Source organism: Tupaia chinensis, unplaced genomic scaffold, assembly GCF_000334495.1.
Source record: "Tupaia chinensis unplaced genomic scaffold, TupChi_1.0 Scaffold000099_1, whole genome shotgun sequence".
In the NCBI taxonomy this organism is placed as follows: Eukaryota; Metazoa; Chordata; class Mammalia; order Scandentia; family Tupaiidae; genus Tupaia; species Tupaia belangeri.
The window spans coordinates 553,634-571,118 of record NW_006159563.1 but is presented as its reverse complement, the minus strand read 5'-3'; the positions used below and the strand labels follow the sequence as shown (position 1 = coordinate 571,118).

The window sequence follows — 17,485 nt, the reverse complement described above, 5'->3', positions numbered from 1 at the left end:
GTTTGAATCCCGGACCCGGTGGCTTAAACTCACACCAGGCGCATGTGCATGCATGCCCAAAATCCCAAGAGGAGAATGGAGGAGAAGGGATTGCGGCATGGCCATCCCCCTTGGGGGGGTGATTTCTCTCTTTCTGTCTGTCTCTGTCTGTCTGTCTGTCTGGAGCGCATGCGCCCTATAGCCAAAAAAAAAAAAATAGATATGCTAAAAACCAAACTCTACCTAATTATTTTATTTTGACTCAGTCTACCCTTAGCTTGCAATTTTGACTTGGCACTGGGAAATGTAGTCCAAGAGTCTTTGACAAACCATTTTGACCATTTAAAAATGAAATGTGGTCACTTCAGTCCACACACTAATTTTATGTTAAATTGATTAGTGTCTTTTTGCAGTTTTTGTGTAGCGGAGGTAGAACAGGACAAGAAGCGCTGATCTTTTTGACACTGATGTTTATCTCCTAGGGCGGATGCTTACCATTCAATTGATTGACTTCAACTCAACAATAAGAGGAAGAATAAAACCATAGTTGTTTACACATCAGGAACAAAAATGGTGTTAGATGTTCCATAATTAAACATTAATTAAAAAGTTGATACTGTTTCTATCAATGTTAATCAACTTATTTGAGAAAGTGTAATCACTGTTCAATTAAAATTCCCTTTTGAAAAATTACAGCCCAAAAAGGTTGAGTAGAAAGCCAAGTGTTCTTTGAAAATGAATAGGGCTTTCTAGATGTTGGCTCAGCAATAACATGACTGGACTAGCAAGGGCAGGTCCTGGGTTTGTGTCCTGGAGCCTCCCTGGTTGCTCTGAACACACGCACGTGTGCCTGTGATCTGGGAAGATGAAGACTGGAAGTAGATTGTGGCATGAAGACCCTGTTGGGGATGTCTTTCTCTTTCTCTTTGCCTCTTTCATGAAAGAAAGAAAAATTTAAAAAAACTTAAAAACAAAGGAGGATTAAGAATATGCACTTATGAAACCAGTATATGGCATGATGGTTATGCCACTGGACTCCCACATAGTTGACTGTGATTCAAGTCCCTGATCTGGTAACTTAAAACTCACGCAAGGCAGGTGTACATACATGCCCCAAATCCCAAGAGGATAATGGAGGAGAAGGGATTGCAGTACGGCCATGCCTGCAGGAGGTGATTTCTCACTTTCTGTCTGTCTGTCCACATCTCTCCAGTGAGCACATGTGCCCTATAGAAAAAAATATCTCTTAAAAAAAAAAGAATACGTGTTTACAATTTGAGGGATCAGTGCTTATACTGTGCTATTTTCTGCAAACTATAGTATTTCAGTAAACACCAAAATCATCAAATGTAATTGAAACGTGAAAAATAGGAATGATTTTTATCAAAGAAGAATGCGTAATAAAGAATAGTAGAAGAGTTCAATATTGTCCTTCATTTTCTAATTCACTTCTGCATTTTTTATTAATCTTGTAATATTACTTTTTAATTTTTTTTGGAGAGGTTTTTGCTCTAGGGCACATGCACTCGCCAGGAAGACAGAGACAGAGAGACAGAAAGTGAGAAATCACTCCCTGGGGGGATGGCCATGCCACAATTCCTTCTCCTCTACTCGCCTCTAGGGATCTTGGACACACACGCACACGCACAGCGTGAGTTTAAGCCCCTGGGTACAGGACTTGAACCGCGGTTGACTACATGGGAGTCCAGCGACATAGCCATTACACTAACTGCTGGTCCCAACTTTTAAAAGATTTCAGAAACTTTGTTTTCCACAAGAATAACTCCTGTGAGATCGTTACCTTTTATTTTATTTATATTTCTTGATCTACAACTTCCGTTCTACAAGAGTCGTCTACTTCCAACTATTTCCTGTCACTGTCTTGCTACATTTTTAATATTACCTTTAACTGCCATAATCCTAAGGATGACCTTAGTGCTTTCAACTACTATGTCCTTTTTTTTATTTTTATTTTTTTCTATTTCAGGATCTCCATCATGTGAAATGTAAGCTAGCCACAAATAGACAGTCATGGGTCAGACGTAGGCCATGACTGAGAAGAGAGGGCTGGAGGGAATGTATAGAATAAAACCATTTTTAGTGACACAGATGTCCAACAATAAAGATATGAAAACCACTTTGAATGTGAAGATATGTGTGTGTGTGTGTGTGTTTATCTGTGTACAGACATAGGTATATATATATATATACACAGCTATATACATGTAGACATGTATTTAGTTCATACAGGCTTTTTCCCCTGACTTTTTGAAACATGCATTAAAGACTTGGGCCAAAGTTGGAGAACAAATTAAGACAAAGCATCATCTTCATTGTTTGTGGGAGTACTTCAGAAGGTTTTTTCCAAACACTATTATATCATTTAAAGTATCTCATCTCAAGCAGCAATGAGGAATGGCAAAATTACCTGGGACAGAAATGGTGGTCAAATGACATTATGCATTTTCTTGTATGTTTCCATTGAACCCTCTAAAACACCCGAGCTAGGCTATCAATGCCACGCTACAGAGAACAGTCCTCTGGAGAGGTCGTATAACGTGATGCGTGATCAAAGATCAACAATGAATTAAAGAGGATCTCGGATTCAAATCTATGTCTTTCATTTTCGTTTTTTAAATTTTTAATTGACATATAATACTTGTACATATGTATGGGATACAGGGTGAAATTCTGATACATGTATACATTGTATAATGATCAATTAGAAAAGCCTGATTTCTGATTCAGAGGTCTACCATACATACAGGTTCTTAAATTAATGGATCACATTTTTTAAGAGGTTTTTGCCATAGGGCATGTATGCTTTCCAGAGAAAGAGAGACAGAGACAGTGAGAGGCAAAGTGAGAAAACGCCACCCCTGGGGAGGAATGGCTATGCCACAATCACTTCTCCTCCATTCTTCTCCCAGGATCTCTGGCATGCATGCACAAATGCCCAGCATGATTTTGAAGCCACCAGGTTTGGGACTGAAACCACTGTTGGCCAAGTAGAAGCCCAGCGAAGTAACCACTACACCATCTTCTGGCCCCAATGGGTCACATTTTCACTCAATGCCTTTTTTTTTCTTCTTTTCTGTGACCATTTAATAGATTTCTAGAGAATCACAATGCCCATCAAACAAAAAAATGAGTCTAAGCCGAGCAAAAACAATCCTGGATTTACAGTATTATAAGAGCCCTCTGAGACCAGCAGATGGTGTAATGGTTACATTGCTGGAATCCCACGTAGTCAATGGAAGTTTGAATCCCAGGCCCAGTGGCTTAAAACTCATGCTGGGAGCCTGTGTGTGCATGCCCAAGATCCAGAGAGAAGAATGGAGGAGAAGGGATTGCAGCACAGCCATCCTCACCCCCTCTTCCCCGGTGCAGGGGGTGGTGATTTCTGCCTTTCTGTTTCTCTGCGTCTCCAACAATCACATGTGCCAAATAGCAAAATTCTCTCTAAAAAAAGAAAAAAAGAAGAGCCCCGAATTTCATCATGAATTTCCTGTTCTTTGCCTGTCTGAGCTTAAAATTATAGATTGGTTTTATTGTCCTAAACTGAAATCTAATTGCGCAGAGACAAGTGGGCAATACTGCTGTTCTTTAAAGTTTTAACATTGCTGACACTCAGTAAATGATAAAATAAAATAAAATAAAATAAAATAAAATAAATCTTACAGACTCAGTAACTGTGTTGCCATTCCAGGCTGTGAATACACAGGACGCCAGACAGTGTCACTAAGGACTCGAACACCTCTAGGACTGAACGTTTCAGGCCCTACACTTTTGTGAGTCCTTAGGTAGGAAGACACACAGCAGTCCGTCCTCTGGCATCCCTATTTGTATGGCATTTCTTCAAGTCAGCTGGGTTTCCTGCTGGGTGTAGTTGTTTTCTCAAGTTGTATGTCTTGGCTCTTTCCAACAGATATATTTTTCTCCCACTCTAACTGCTCCTCTTCTCCAACATTTTTTTTTTTTTGATCTAGAAATGTTATTCCTTTTTATTTCAGTTAAGCCAGCTTCTCTACTTAAATAGTCAGCAATCTGTTTCAAGATGGATTTTATCCTAAAATTTGCTACATTAAACTTAGAATACCAGGCTAGGCAAACCTCCTTTTGGTATAAAAATAATCAGCAAATCACACTTAACACAAGGTTGCCGAAATAGGGCATGCACAGAACTCACTCGGAGACAAGACCCTGTAATCCGAGGATGCAGAATGATCCCAGAAAAATCCATTGCCTCAGGACTTAAGGTTTACTCCTTGCCTAGGACCATTCTGCTCTTGGGTCATCTGGGTTAAAGTTGAACTGCCAACATATTGGACAAAATACCTTCTACTGTTTTACATCCTCACCTCCCAAGATTTGGCTAAAATAAAGTAGGTTATTTACGGCATTAAGTTGGCTAACAGGTGGACTATATGCAGGGTATTCAGAAAGTTCAAGGAAATGCATATCATGAAAAAAGTGCAAGCATTTCAAAAACTTGTGTACCAAAATTATTTTATTTTTTTTAATTAATTTTTTCCCCCCTAGATTCAGAAAGTTCAAGGAAATGCATATCATGAAAAAAGTGCAAGCATTTCAAAAACTTGTGTACCAAAATTATTATTTTTTTAATTAATTTTCCCCCCCTAGAGTATGCATGCACTAACTGGAGAGAAACAGAGAGCATGAAAAAGAGAGAGAGAGAAAGGGACAAAGCACTCAGTCACGGTCACACTGTACCCTTTCTCCTCCATGTCTGCCTCTTTTTGAGATTTTGGGCACCATGCACATGCACCTAACATACTTCTCAAGTCACCAAGTCTGAGAATCAAATCATGCAGTTGGCCCTGTGGGATCCACCATGCCATGAGCTGGCCCTAAATTTGTAGTTTAATTCCATTTCCATGAACTTTTAAAGATCACTGGTATTAAACGTGCCCTACCTGTAACAAATCCTCAATAACCATTCTGCTGCATTGAGCCGGAATTACTTCCTAAATATGTTCTATGGACAAGGGCCAACCCATGACTATGGATGTCACTACACATCACAGCAGAACTTGCCAGCTGCCGTCCACTATTGGTTTATTTTATTTTATTTTATTTTATTTTATTTATGTGAGATAACATTACTGGTCAAGAAAACAGTGTCACCATTGTATTAACCAAATTTTATTAGGAAGGGCAATTAGTTAAAAATTCTCTCCAAGATTCTGGAGTTTGTGTGTAATAATCAACCCGCCCAGTAGAGCTGGATGGCCGGGTTCCTGAACTGGCCCTCCGTCCTTGAGCAAGCTACTTTACCTCTGTCTCTCAGTGTCCTTATCTGAAAATTTAAGATAATAATCCTCATATGATTTTATAAGGGTAAGATGGATTAATATGCATTGAGTGCTATATATAAAATATAGCTAAGTGCCATAGAAGATTTTGATAACCATAAAATGAAATATAGGTGAGGGAAGAATCTAAAATTAGTCTCAGAGTACCTTGTTAGAAGGCTATAAAACAAACAAAAAAATGAGTTTACTGGATTATTCTGGAAGCAACTTCTGAATCATAATATATTCTGATCACCTCAGGATATGTACAAAGATTGTCACTTCACCTTAAAGTAGAGAAAACCTGAAACAACTGAAATTCCATCTTTTAGTGAAATGATTAACTAAAAACGAATGCAAAAAATGTATGTGTTATTATGCAACCCTATGTAAATATTTATTTTATTGCAACAGGGAAATGACTCTAAAATAATACTAAAAGAGAAAATTGGACTCCAAATCAGATGAAGTGATTTACTGTACTTTAAATACAATGAGTGAAGACAAAAAGGGTGATACTTATGAACAGAGGCTAAATGATAAAAAAAAAAAAAGTATTACATGATAGTTACGGAGGAACACACATTATTTTTGTATGAAACTTCCTGTCATGTTTTAGCAAAGCATAATATTTTTAGATGTGTCTAAGTTAGACAAATGGCGAAGTCTGAAAGCATTTGTTTGAGAGAGGTCAAAATAAACTACATGTGAGACATTTGCATTGCACCCTGAGGATGGCTCCCTGGAACTAGCAAGGGCACCCTAGAATAGTAACTTGATTTTCATGGAGACATTCTTGAAGGACTAAGAAAAATCAAAAGTAATACAGATAAATAGGTATGCAAAAAAAGAACAGAAAAAGATCCCAAAGATTTATCATGGAAATGCACAACTGCTGTGTCTACAAAAATCTAGTTTTTGCCATCATGGCGTTCATTTTGTATTCAACCTTTTATAATTTCATAGAGTTTTGTAAAACAAACTTATTAAGTGGAAGTAACACTGAAGTTAAGATAATTATCTCATATTTGGAAACTGATTTATAGGCAAAATATTTCGATAACATTGTAGTTTCAATAAAAATGGTTTTACCTTAAGATCACATCAAACAAGTGAAATAGTTTCAGTTACACTTAAGGCATACAATTAGTTGTTCTTGGTATCTGAACAAGTTGGCTGGTTATCAGATGATGGCTACATTTTTATTCCATATTTGCTGGCCAACTAGTTAATGTGATCAACTTATTATGAAATCTAATTCAACCTCTGAATCTGATTTGACCTCATAGTTCTAAGGTTCAAAAACTTTGAAATACTAAGAAGTCTGGATAATTTAGGCGTTTACACTCACTGGTGTATTCTTCCCTTTACTAAAGCCTGGTTTAATTTCTAACACTATTTAAAAATACTTAAAATAGCGATTTCTTTTTTCCATATTTTATAGCATAAAATATTCTAAAAACCCAAAAGTCATACCAAAAATATAAGCTTTTGTAGGACAGAGGGAGTTTTCTGCTTTCTTGGTGTTTTATGGTGTGCTTTTTATAGGTAAAGCCATGTACAAACACATGGATTTTAACATAAACAAGCTTTCTAAGCTCAGGTGATCACTGAGCAATGTGTTTTGTAGGACACCTGGCATGTTGTAAACATTCCAAATATCCAGACATCATCTGCCCTGGATTCAAAACTGAGAGAATTCCATAGCACTGAACCATTATCTACAATTACCGCATGAACAATGCCATATGTCAGCCTGAACTGCACCCATGACTGCTGTCGGCTCGTGGCAATTAACTCCTGAAAAGAACTTAGACACATGTAAGCAGTTCAACTGCATGTTTTTTTTTTTTCTTCTTTTGTAGAGGTTTTTGCTATAGGGCACATGTGCTCACCAGACAGAGAGAGACAGAGAGACAGAAAGTAAGAAATCACCCCCCAGGGGGGATGGCAATGCCGCAATCCCTTCTCCTCCATTCTCCTTTCGAGATCTTGGGCACGCACGCACACGCACCCGGCGTGAGTTTAAGCCACCGGGTCCGGGACTCAAACTGCGGTCAACTACATGGGAGTCCAGCGACATAGCCATTACACCAACTGCTGGTCCCTCAACTGCATGTTTTTACTGAGAGTTGGAGGTAGCATAACCATGAATATATTATTGCATATATTATACTTAAGATTTTTTGTTTTAGTAATATTTTTCATTATGAACATAATACATGCAATGTAGAAAATACAGAAATACAAAAAATCTTTTTTTTTTTTGAGAGGTTTTTCACTATATGGCACGTGTGCTCTCCAGACAGACAGAGAGAGACATAGAGACAGAAAGCAAGAAATCACCCCCTAGGGGGGATGGTCACACCACAATCCCTTCTCCTCCATTCTCCTCTCGGGATCTTGGGCACGCATGCACATGCGCCCAGCGTGAGTTTTAAGCCACTGGGTCTGGGACGCGAACCGTGGTCAACTACGTGGGAGTCCAGCAACATAGCCATTATGCTAACTGCTGGTTCCCAGAAATACAAAAAAATCTTTGAAAATAACTTTCACCAGTAGATATAAAGATATAATTGTGCTTCTCCCCTCTTGAATTTGTTTTTTAGAAAAATTTGTTATTCTTGGCATTTGAAAAATAGGCTTGATACAATCATATTTGCAGGGAATTAGTTTACTCTGTCTTAATACCTCAGTAGTAACTCTTTTATCATTAAACTACTTTTAAGATGTTTTTTACTAATAAGTCATTTTAAGGACTCTCCAGGTGTCCACTTACTGTAAAACATTTATTTCCGCTGCAAGCTTAATTTTTCATTAAAATCAATAATAGCTTAGAATTCTGTTTTTCTGTTTCTTTTATTTTTTCCTTTGTTCTTGCCATATAGCTCTTTCTTCCCATAGGATAAATTCAAAGAATGAAGGTATTTGACCAAAAAAATGTATTTTAAAATCTTAAAATAAGATTGTTCTAAATATAAAAGTCATACAAACATTATGAAAATTTCAGTTGTACAAAGGGATATAAGAAATGCTACTCAAAATAACTGTAATTCCATTGTCCTACCCAGAGTTAATTCTAGCTAGCATTTTTATATTCCTATTTTCAGATATTTACTAATATATAATTCTTCATAACATTGGTTTACAGTAAACAAGTAGTATTGTAATTTGTATTTTTTCACTTACTGTGGATATTTTTTACATAATAATAATTGTCTGTATGGGCTATATAATATTTCCTATTGTGGGTGAATGAATGTATATAAAATTTGACCAATTTTTTACAGATGTTCATTTAATTTGTTTGCAATTTTTTTATCATCAGGTGTGTGTATATGTGTATATATATATATCTTCTCTCATTGGTACAAGAACCTACCATTTGAAAAGTAATACACCTAGTTTCATTTGTTTTCAATGAAGATTACACATTTCCTTCTGTAGTATATAAAAATTCTTTCTTTAATAATTAATTTAATAATCATTAATCCTATGTTTTTATAAAATTTTACATTTTGACAATTTGAAAAGTGGCACTTTCACACTTAATGTATATAATTAGACTAAGTGGCACTGAATTTGCCATTTCTTCTTCTTCCTTTTAATTTAATTTAATTGTGTGTGTGTGTGCTACAGGGCACATGTGTTCACCGGAGAGAGACAGAGTGAGACAGCATGAAGGAAAGAAATCATTCCCCAGAAAGGATGGCTACACCACAATTCCTTCTCCTCCTCCTCTCTTCTCCTGAAATTTTTGAGCATGCACACACATACGTAGTGTGTAATTTTCAAGTCACCAGGTCTAGAACTTTAACTGCCATTGATCTTGTGGGTGTCCAGCACCTTAATCACTATGTCACCTGTTGGCCCAAAATTTGGTATTTCTTAATTGTTCATTGTCATTAATAATACGTAAATAATCTCTTTAATTTCTTTCATCTATTACACACTGGTTTAGAGACTTTCCTCTTGATTTTTAAGAATAATTTGTATAGTATCAGTATGTGGATTCTGTTATATTTGCATTATTTTTCCTAATTTATTACATCATTTTGTTTGTAAGACAAAATTTTTAATTTTCCTATACTTAAACCTTTCAATAATTTCCTTTGTGATTGTATTTTTTGACTAAAAAGACTTTCTTTTTAATTAGATCAATTAAAAATCATTTATGAGTTTTCTTATCATTTTCTCTAAATTTTTCTTTCAAGTTGTCTTTCATTCTTTCTTTTTAATATCTGAACAATCTTGGTTTTATGTACATATATGATGTGACATAGGATCATATTACATTTTTAAAAAGAATGCAATTCCTTCAACACTATTTTTGAACTGTCTATTTCTTCTCTGTTTTCCCCCCATCTAGCTGACTCTTAGAAGGTTTACTTTTTATTTTTGAAATTAATACTATTCATCATCATCCACTGGGATATATGTTGTTGAGGATCTCCTTTATTGCCTTTCAGTAGAATAGCGTGGGTTTAGCCAAGCTGGAGATTATTTTCTGTATGAAGGAGATGTGCTCAAAAGGCCTCCTGGCCTTATTTTATTTTATTTTACTTTATTTTATTTTATGTTATTTTATTTTATTTATTTTTCCATAGGGTGCAAGTGCTTGCCAGAGAGAGGAGACAGTGAGAGGGGAAATGGGGAATCATCTGCAAGAGGGGATGGTCATGCCACAATCCCTTGTCCTCCATTCTCCTCTCTGTATTTCAGGCAAGCACACATATGCATCTGGCATGATTTTTAAACCACCGGGTGGGGACTCGAACTACAGTTGTTCATATGGAAGTCTAGTGCCTTAACCACTATGGCACCTCTGGCCCCCTGACCTTATATGTTAATGTACTCCTTCTGCAACTTTTGGTGTCTTGGTTTAGGATTCTGATGATCCAAATACCGAATCTACTTAGTTTTCTTATAATATGTTCTCACTGCTTATTTAATTTTTTTAACTTCTGTCTTCTGCATTCTCAAAGAGATCCTCCACTTTGTCCTCAATATTATTGACTTTATTTTTGGTAATGTAATTTGGACTACTTTTTAAATTTACTTGAAATACATTATTTATATAGTAACCCCCTCATCATCTCAGTATTCATCTTACCTTCTATATTACTCTTCTATCATTTCATGAGAAAAGAATCCATATATATATATATATTCTAAAAATCTGTATTTTGCAGAAAATATTCTACATTTATAGTTTTTCTTTATATCTTTAGAAAAACTGTTTCGTATTCTCTTTTACTTAATTTGAAAAGAGAGAGCACGGTCCTGGTGTTTGTCACACTCCAGTCATCTGGGCTCGCCTTTGTCCCTCACTCTCTCTTGGGCAGTAGCAAGAAGTCTCTCAGACCTCAGTAATCAATACTCCCTCCAACCTCCATACAGCAGAATTCCAGCAGTACGGTTCAGCTGGACTAAAGAATGAGTCTCACCAACTCTTGCTGTTTTCCCCTGACTACAGGAAGGATAATTGCTTTCCTTGATAATAAAACAAAAGCGTCCTATTCCTTTTCTTTTTTTTTTTTTGAGAAGTTTCTGCTATAGAGTGTGTGCACTCAACCAGAAAGATAGAGACAGAGAGATAGAAAGTGAGAAATCACCCCCCAGGGGGGATGGCCATGCTGCGATCCCTTCTCCTCCATTCTCCTCTTGGGATCTTGGGCATGCACGAATACGTGCCCAGTGTGCGTTTAAGCCACTGGGTCTGGGACTCGAACCATGGTCGACTATATGGGAGTTCAGTGACATAGCCATGATGCTAACTGCTCTTCCTATCCTATTATCTTTCATTTGCTGGAAATTTCTCTCGAATTGTTGGACTGCCAATTGTTTATATCTCTACTATATAATTTACTTATTTTCATATTATTGTCAATCTTCTCTGGTCAAAATGTATAATTTCTGGGGTTACCGGGTCTGTGTCATTCATCATGAACGTGGCATATGTGGAGTGTTTTTGTTAAACATGTACTGAATGAACTATTTCATACTTAAGCAGTGTTCTAGTCACCTCTGTCAGATGTATAACGCTGGGAGTTGTAGTCTCTCTGCACGTGAGTGTGATGGGGCATCGGCCGGTAAAACACTGGCTACAGCATGGAGTTTCCGGTTGTAGCAAAGTGACCATTGGGCCTCAAGGGCACTGTGCTTTTGCACAAGGACCGGGTTTTGCCCCCCATTATTCTGAATCAGATGTCAGAGTTTCCTCACTGGAGTTACAGGAGACTACCTAGAGCCCAGAAAGTTACTGATGAGCATCCCAGAGCCCATGTCCGTGTGCACGCTTCAGGGACAATGGGAAGGGAACCAAAGGCTGCAGCAGCCATGACTCAGAGACTGTCTGAGTTGAAATGACAAAAGTGATTTCTTCATACGCTCAACACAGGAACACGTAAAATCAGGTCTGCTTTACCAGCCCCAGAAGCACCTCTTAAATGCAGTCCTCAGGAAGCATTTCTAAAAACTCAGACTTCACTGAAACTACTCATAAAAATAGGCTTAAATAAAAGTTCATCTATCAAGATCTCCTCATTCACTCTCAAGGACGTTTAAAAGGTAAAAACAGCCCACATTATTAAATTTATTTGTGAACACATTAGGAGTTAATAAAACAATAATATAATGACTGAACCTAATGTCATCGAATTAATTTACTTAAATCATGATATATATAGGGGAACAACTTGTTTTCTGCCCTTTTATAAATAAGCTTGTCTTTGTAATATTCTATATAAATTTTATTTTTGAATTATTTCAAAAAATGAAAATAACTATAAGTAACTAAAACAGATGAACTAAGTAGCTATTATCCAATTTCTCCAAATCCTATGTCATAAAGAATATATCATATTTGAAGAAAAATGTAAAACTTTGAAAACTCTCAGGGAAAAGAATTATATGTTTCTGACTGGGTTATTGAGAATGATTTTCTGCTGAGTTCACCAAAAATAAGATCACCCAGGGGAGCAGAAATAATGTGTCTCCTTTATTTGCCTTTCGAGGTTGATATTGATAAGGCTAGGAACTTCGACTTTTTCCCTGAATACAAATTTGGGGAGGGGGGTAGCTAGCTGAATTAGTCTATAATTGATAGGGTCATTATTAATTGATTAATGAAGATTTAATACAAGTCTTAGAATGAAAAGCATAATGATATTCAATAAATATTATTCAGATACTTCAATTACAGAACCAAACCCCAAATGAAGTAGAAAACAAAGAAATTATCAGTGAGTGACTTGCATGTGATTTTAAAATAGTATATAACTTAAGCAGGAATTCAAATAATTTGCTATTCAGTCTTTTTGACATCAGTGAAGTGTTACCTGGATAAGTATCGCATCCGCATTTTAGAAACCTAGAGATTCAGTGATCAAACAGGCAATGAAACTCATACTCACTTCAATAACCAGAGTTTGGCTGATGGTTTACATCTATTAAAAGCTGTTTGAAATATCTTTTTTTCCTCTTAATTTTTGCATGTACTCACTGGAGACAGAAAGAGAGGAAGCGGAAAAGTACCCCTCCCTCATTTCTTCCTCCATTCAGAATTTTGGGCACTCACACACATGTGCTGGGCGTTTCTCAAGCATCAGGGCTGAGACCTAAACCTCACAGCTGGTCATAAGGGGTCCAGCTGCCTTAACCTATGCCTTTGGCTGGCCCTGCATTTATCTTTGACAATACTTTACTGAATATACTTGTATCAAAGCTGCTGCTTTTTGTATAACAATTATAAATTTTAGAGACTGACATTTATGAACACAAAACATCTATGTACACATGCATGTGTCAATATGGATAATTATATAAATCTTGCTTTGTGACAACTAAATAAAAATTATAAAAACTCTGAAAAAAAAAAAAACATTCTTGAAGTAATTTACACTGTTAGAACATATCCTAAACATCAAGTGGTCTTTGAGGGACCAGCAGTTGACATAATGGCTATGTTGCTGGACTCCCATGTAGTTGACTGCGGTTTGAGTCCTGAACCTGGTGGTTTAAACTCACGTAGGGTGTGTGTATGTGTAGAATGGAGGAGAAGGGATTGCGATGTGGCCATCCCCCCAGGGGGCGATTTCTCTCTTTCTGTCTCTCTCCGTCTCTCTCTCTCTTTCTGGTGAGCACACATACCCTATAGAAACACCCTCCCCCCCAAAAAAAAAAGAGGTCTTTGAAAGGTGAGAAAGTTGACAGAATGTACAGATGTATTTTAGTGTACTCTGCTTGCCAGAGGAATTGTGCGTTGTTGATGTAAAACGAAGCCATGCCCATAATTTGTAAATTATCAATAGGGTCTTAGTACATTGTTTTGTTTCATTTGAACATGAAAGTCTTGGGGGCCAGCAGGTGGTGTGGTGAAGACATTGGCCAACTACAGTTCAAGTCTTGGACTTGGCAGCTTGCTTTCTCACTTTCACTCTCTCTCTTTCTGTCTTTCTCTGGTGAGCACATGTGCCCTATAGCAAACTTAATAATAACAATAATAGTAATAATAATAAGTAAAACAAATAATCCTTTAGAAAAAGAACATGCAAGACTTAATTCTAGATTTTTCAGTCTTAACTGGATATGGGTATGCTTTATGAATTGATTCATTTTTATTTTTTCATTTTGTTAGACTAAACAATAACAATGCAAAGAAACCTAGAAGTAACTTTTTTCCATTGGCCTTATCAAAGGAACTAGAGAGGGACATGACCTCTTAAGAATCAGGCAAAAGGTAAATGCTTCAAATTGCATTTTGGGAAAATGTACCATTGAGGTCAATGGTCCAGAAATAGCCAGGTCTGCACAGAACTCTGAAGAGATTAGAAAGAAGAGAGTGCGATGACCCAGCAGGATTAGAACCCTGCGGATTACAGGGTTAAAAGCCATTGACACAGAAAGTAGACTGCCCTAAAATATGATTTTTTAAAAAAACAACTTTTGTCCAAAGGACAGAATATACATATCGTATGAATCTTAGAAATACAATGTATTGTCATTCAGATGCATAATCAGCAGAAACACTGTCAGCACTGCATTTGTTTAAGGACAACCACGTGCCAACGGATCTTGCAGGTCTATCTATAGTCCCTCAGCTTTTCAGTCACCACAAATTATAACTGTGACCTTTGAGAGCCTCGTTAAAAGCCACGGTTATAAATTTTCTCATTGAATATCTATAAAATCAACATGTTTTATCTATTTATATTTACATCAATTTAATTATGGGTCATATATATAGATACACACAGATATATATAAAATCTTATCTAGATTCTTCTATTATTATCACAGAATTCCATTTGTTTTGTTCCCAGTGGAAATAAGGAGCAGCTGTCAGATGCTTGCAATGCCACTCTCATCAAGTTTCTCTTTTAGGTGTCAAGATCTAGCTCCTATTTATTCTCTTCAATATAGTGTCCAAAATCCTTGAGCTTAATAAACAGTAAACTATAAATCCAGGTGCTAGATAATAATAAAATCTCAATACAATCTAATGAACATAATTTAATTAAGAAAGCCTACAGTATAACGTGGCCTGGATAGAGTTATGATGAAACTCAAAAATGGCTGACAGAATGTTCTGGCTTGAATATGAAATATACAATGTTTATGAAATATGTCTTTGACCACATGTGAACAATAAAATGCTCATACTATCCTTTTTCTTGATAAGAGACACTATATTTAAAAGACATATAGATGATCATCTCAGGACTTACACAGGGCTAATTTCTTTGTGCAGTCAGTTCCAATCTCATATTTTTTAAAAGCAATCACATTCTTTAAAACTATTCATGCACTATATTTTCTATTACTATAAAATAGCTTGTAAAGCAGTCTTTCTTAAGTTAGAAGTGCAATTAATAAATCACTTGAAACAAACTCATTATAGTGAACCTATTTAATTTTTTTGCATATATATTCAAGAATTTAAAAATTCCTCAAGTTGTAGCTCACTTTACTGAGGGCTCACTTGTAGGCTTAAAGAATTACATAGACCACATCCATATTGCTTGAACATCTTTGATAGAACTGTCTTTGATATCTCATCTGAAGCTGGTAGCTCAAATCTACTGACATCATAAATAGAACTTGAAAAAAAAATCAGAAGTGAATAAACAGAAAATGGAAGTTCAATTCTTTTTTTATTTGATATAAGTGTAAATAATTCTAAAATCAAAAGGTATTTCAAACACTGATTTAAAGAAATGAAGAATCATGTAAAAATTGTTAGGTAGTACGGCCCTAGAAGTAAAATTTCAGAAAATTATTTAACAATAGAACCAATCAGCAAGGAAGCATAAAAACAAAAACAGAAATAAAAACCCATTCATCTTCATAAACAACTCACAAGATTTGTCTCTTGAACTTCTGGCTTGTACCTAAAAAGATTACTTTGACATGTCTTCTCATCATGGGAAATCTGGTACATTTTACAAAGTGCTGAACTATCTACTCACTTAGGAATCAGAATATAAGCTTTCACATTTGTATGTTAAACAGAATCACTATAGATCCAACACAAACGATTCCTCAAAGTCTCCCAAAGGGGGGTGATTTCTCACTTTCCCTCTCACTTTGTTGGTCTCTTTCTCTCTCTCTCTCTCTCTCTCTCTCTCTCTCTCTCGTGAGCACATTTGCCCTAAGGCAAAAACCTCTAAAAAAGTAGTCAAAAAATAAAACCAAGATATTAAGAACTATGTCTAGCATTTCTGCACTAAGACTTCTTTTAACATTGCTTATTTGTAGATGTAATTTATTAGATTAAGAACTTTCCCTTCTATTATGTATTTGCTATAAAAATTATAAATTGTGAATAGATGTTGAATTATATCAATTATGTCTGTCTATATTGAGATAATCATGCAAGTTTCTTTTAATTAGTTAACGAATTAGTATGTAATGAAAGTCACAAAACCATCATCCAAGCAACCCAAGGACTATAACATTATTGCTTCCTGTGTGTACATCTTCTACCGTATCCTGTTTTTCACAACCAAGGCAACTTAACCTTACATTATGTGTTGTTTCCGTACTTTTTAACATATAGTTTTTGGTCAGATATAAATATTCCCCTAAATTATGATATTTAATTTTAAGTTGTTTTATAAATTGTTAAAAAGTTTGTCATACAAGAATCTTCTAGGAATTGCTTCGTTAAATCAATATTATTTTAATAAGATTCATCTTCATAGATTTGCTTATAGTTATAAAGTTAATTTACTTTTACTGCTACCTAACATCCCATATACACATATATGACAATATATTTATCCTTTGCCTATTACATTTCTGCTTTTTGGCTTTTAAAATCAGTACAAGGAAGATACTTGCACTTATATTTTGGTGTAGATACTCCCTTTTTTTTCTTGATTATATATCTAGGAGTGGAATTTTCTGACTCGAGAGCCAGTAAATGTTTAATTTCACAAGGTACGAATTGATAATTTACCAAAAAATTTTTAATCAATTTATACTACCAGCATCTACATATCTACAAACTTCAGCTTCAATTTCCTAAGATGGCCATTACAATTAGTAGACTCTTTAAAGTTTAAACATTCTTTGCATTTCTAGGGGAGTTCTTCATTACTAATTACATTAAACTTTGATATTGTATTTAACTTTGAAATGATATGTAAGCTTCCATGATTCTGTTTACCAATACTCTATTTACAATTTCTCTATCAATGTTGGAAAATGAGATTCCCAATCATTTTCTTTTCTGGTACTTTCTTTGTCCAATTTTGGTGCCAGAAAACCATGATTCCATAAAAGAATTTGAGAAGATTTTTCCCTTTGTCTTCTGTGGACTGGCGGGTATAATGTAAAAAGTATGTGTTTTTTGAAAGCTGTAAAATGAGGTTTTATGTAATGCAGAAAGTATATATTTTTTGAAAACTGTAAAGTCTTGTTTAATGTTTTTAATGTCTTGGGTCAATTCAGGGTTTCTTTTCTTTATCTCTTTTTTCTTTAGGAGTTTTGCTATAGGGCATGTGTGCTCACTGGAGAAGACAGAGAGACAGAGAGAGAGAATATGAGAAATCAGTCCCCAACAGGAATGGTCATGAGCAATCCTTTCTCTTCACCCTTTTCTTGGGATTTTGGGCATGCAAACACACACACACACACACACACACACACACACACACACACAGACACACAGTGTGTGTGAGAGATAC

At 35.8% G+C, this 17,485-nt stretch overlaps 1 protein-coding gene across 1 annotated transcript in view; it reads right to left on the bottom strand.

Annotated features, from left to right (window-relative positions):
• Positions 1-17,485, bottom strand: part of EDIL3 (EGF like and discoidin domains 3) — a 496,837-nt gene that overhangs the window by 28,166 nt on the left and 451,186 nt on the right. The window lies entirely within an intron of this gene.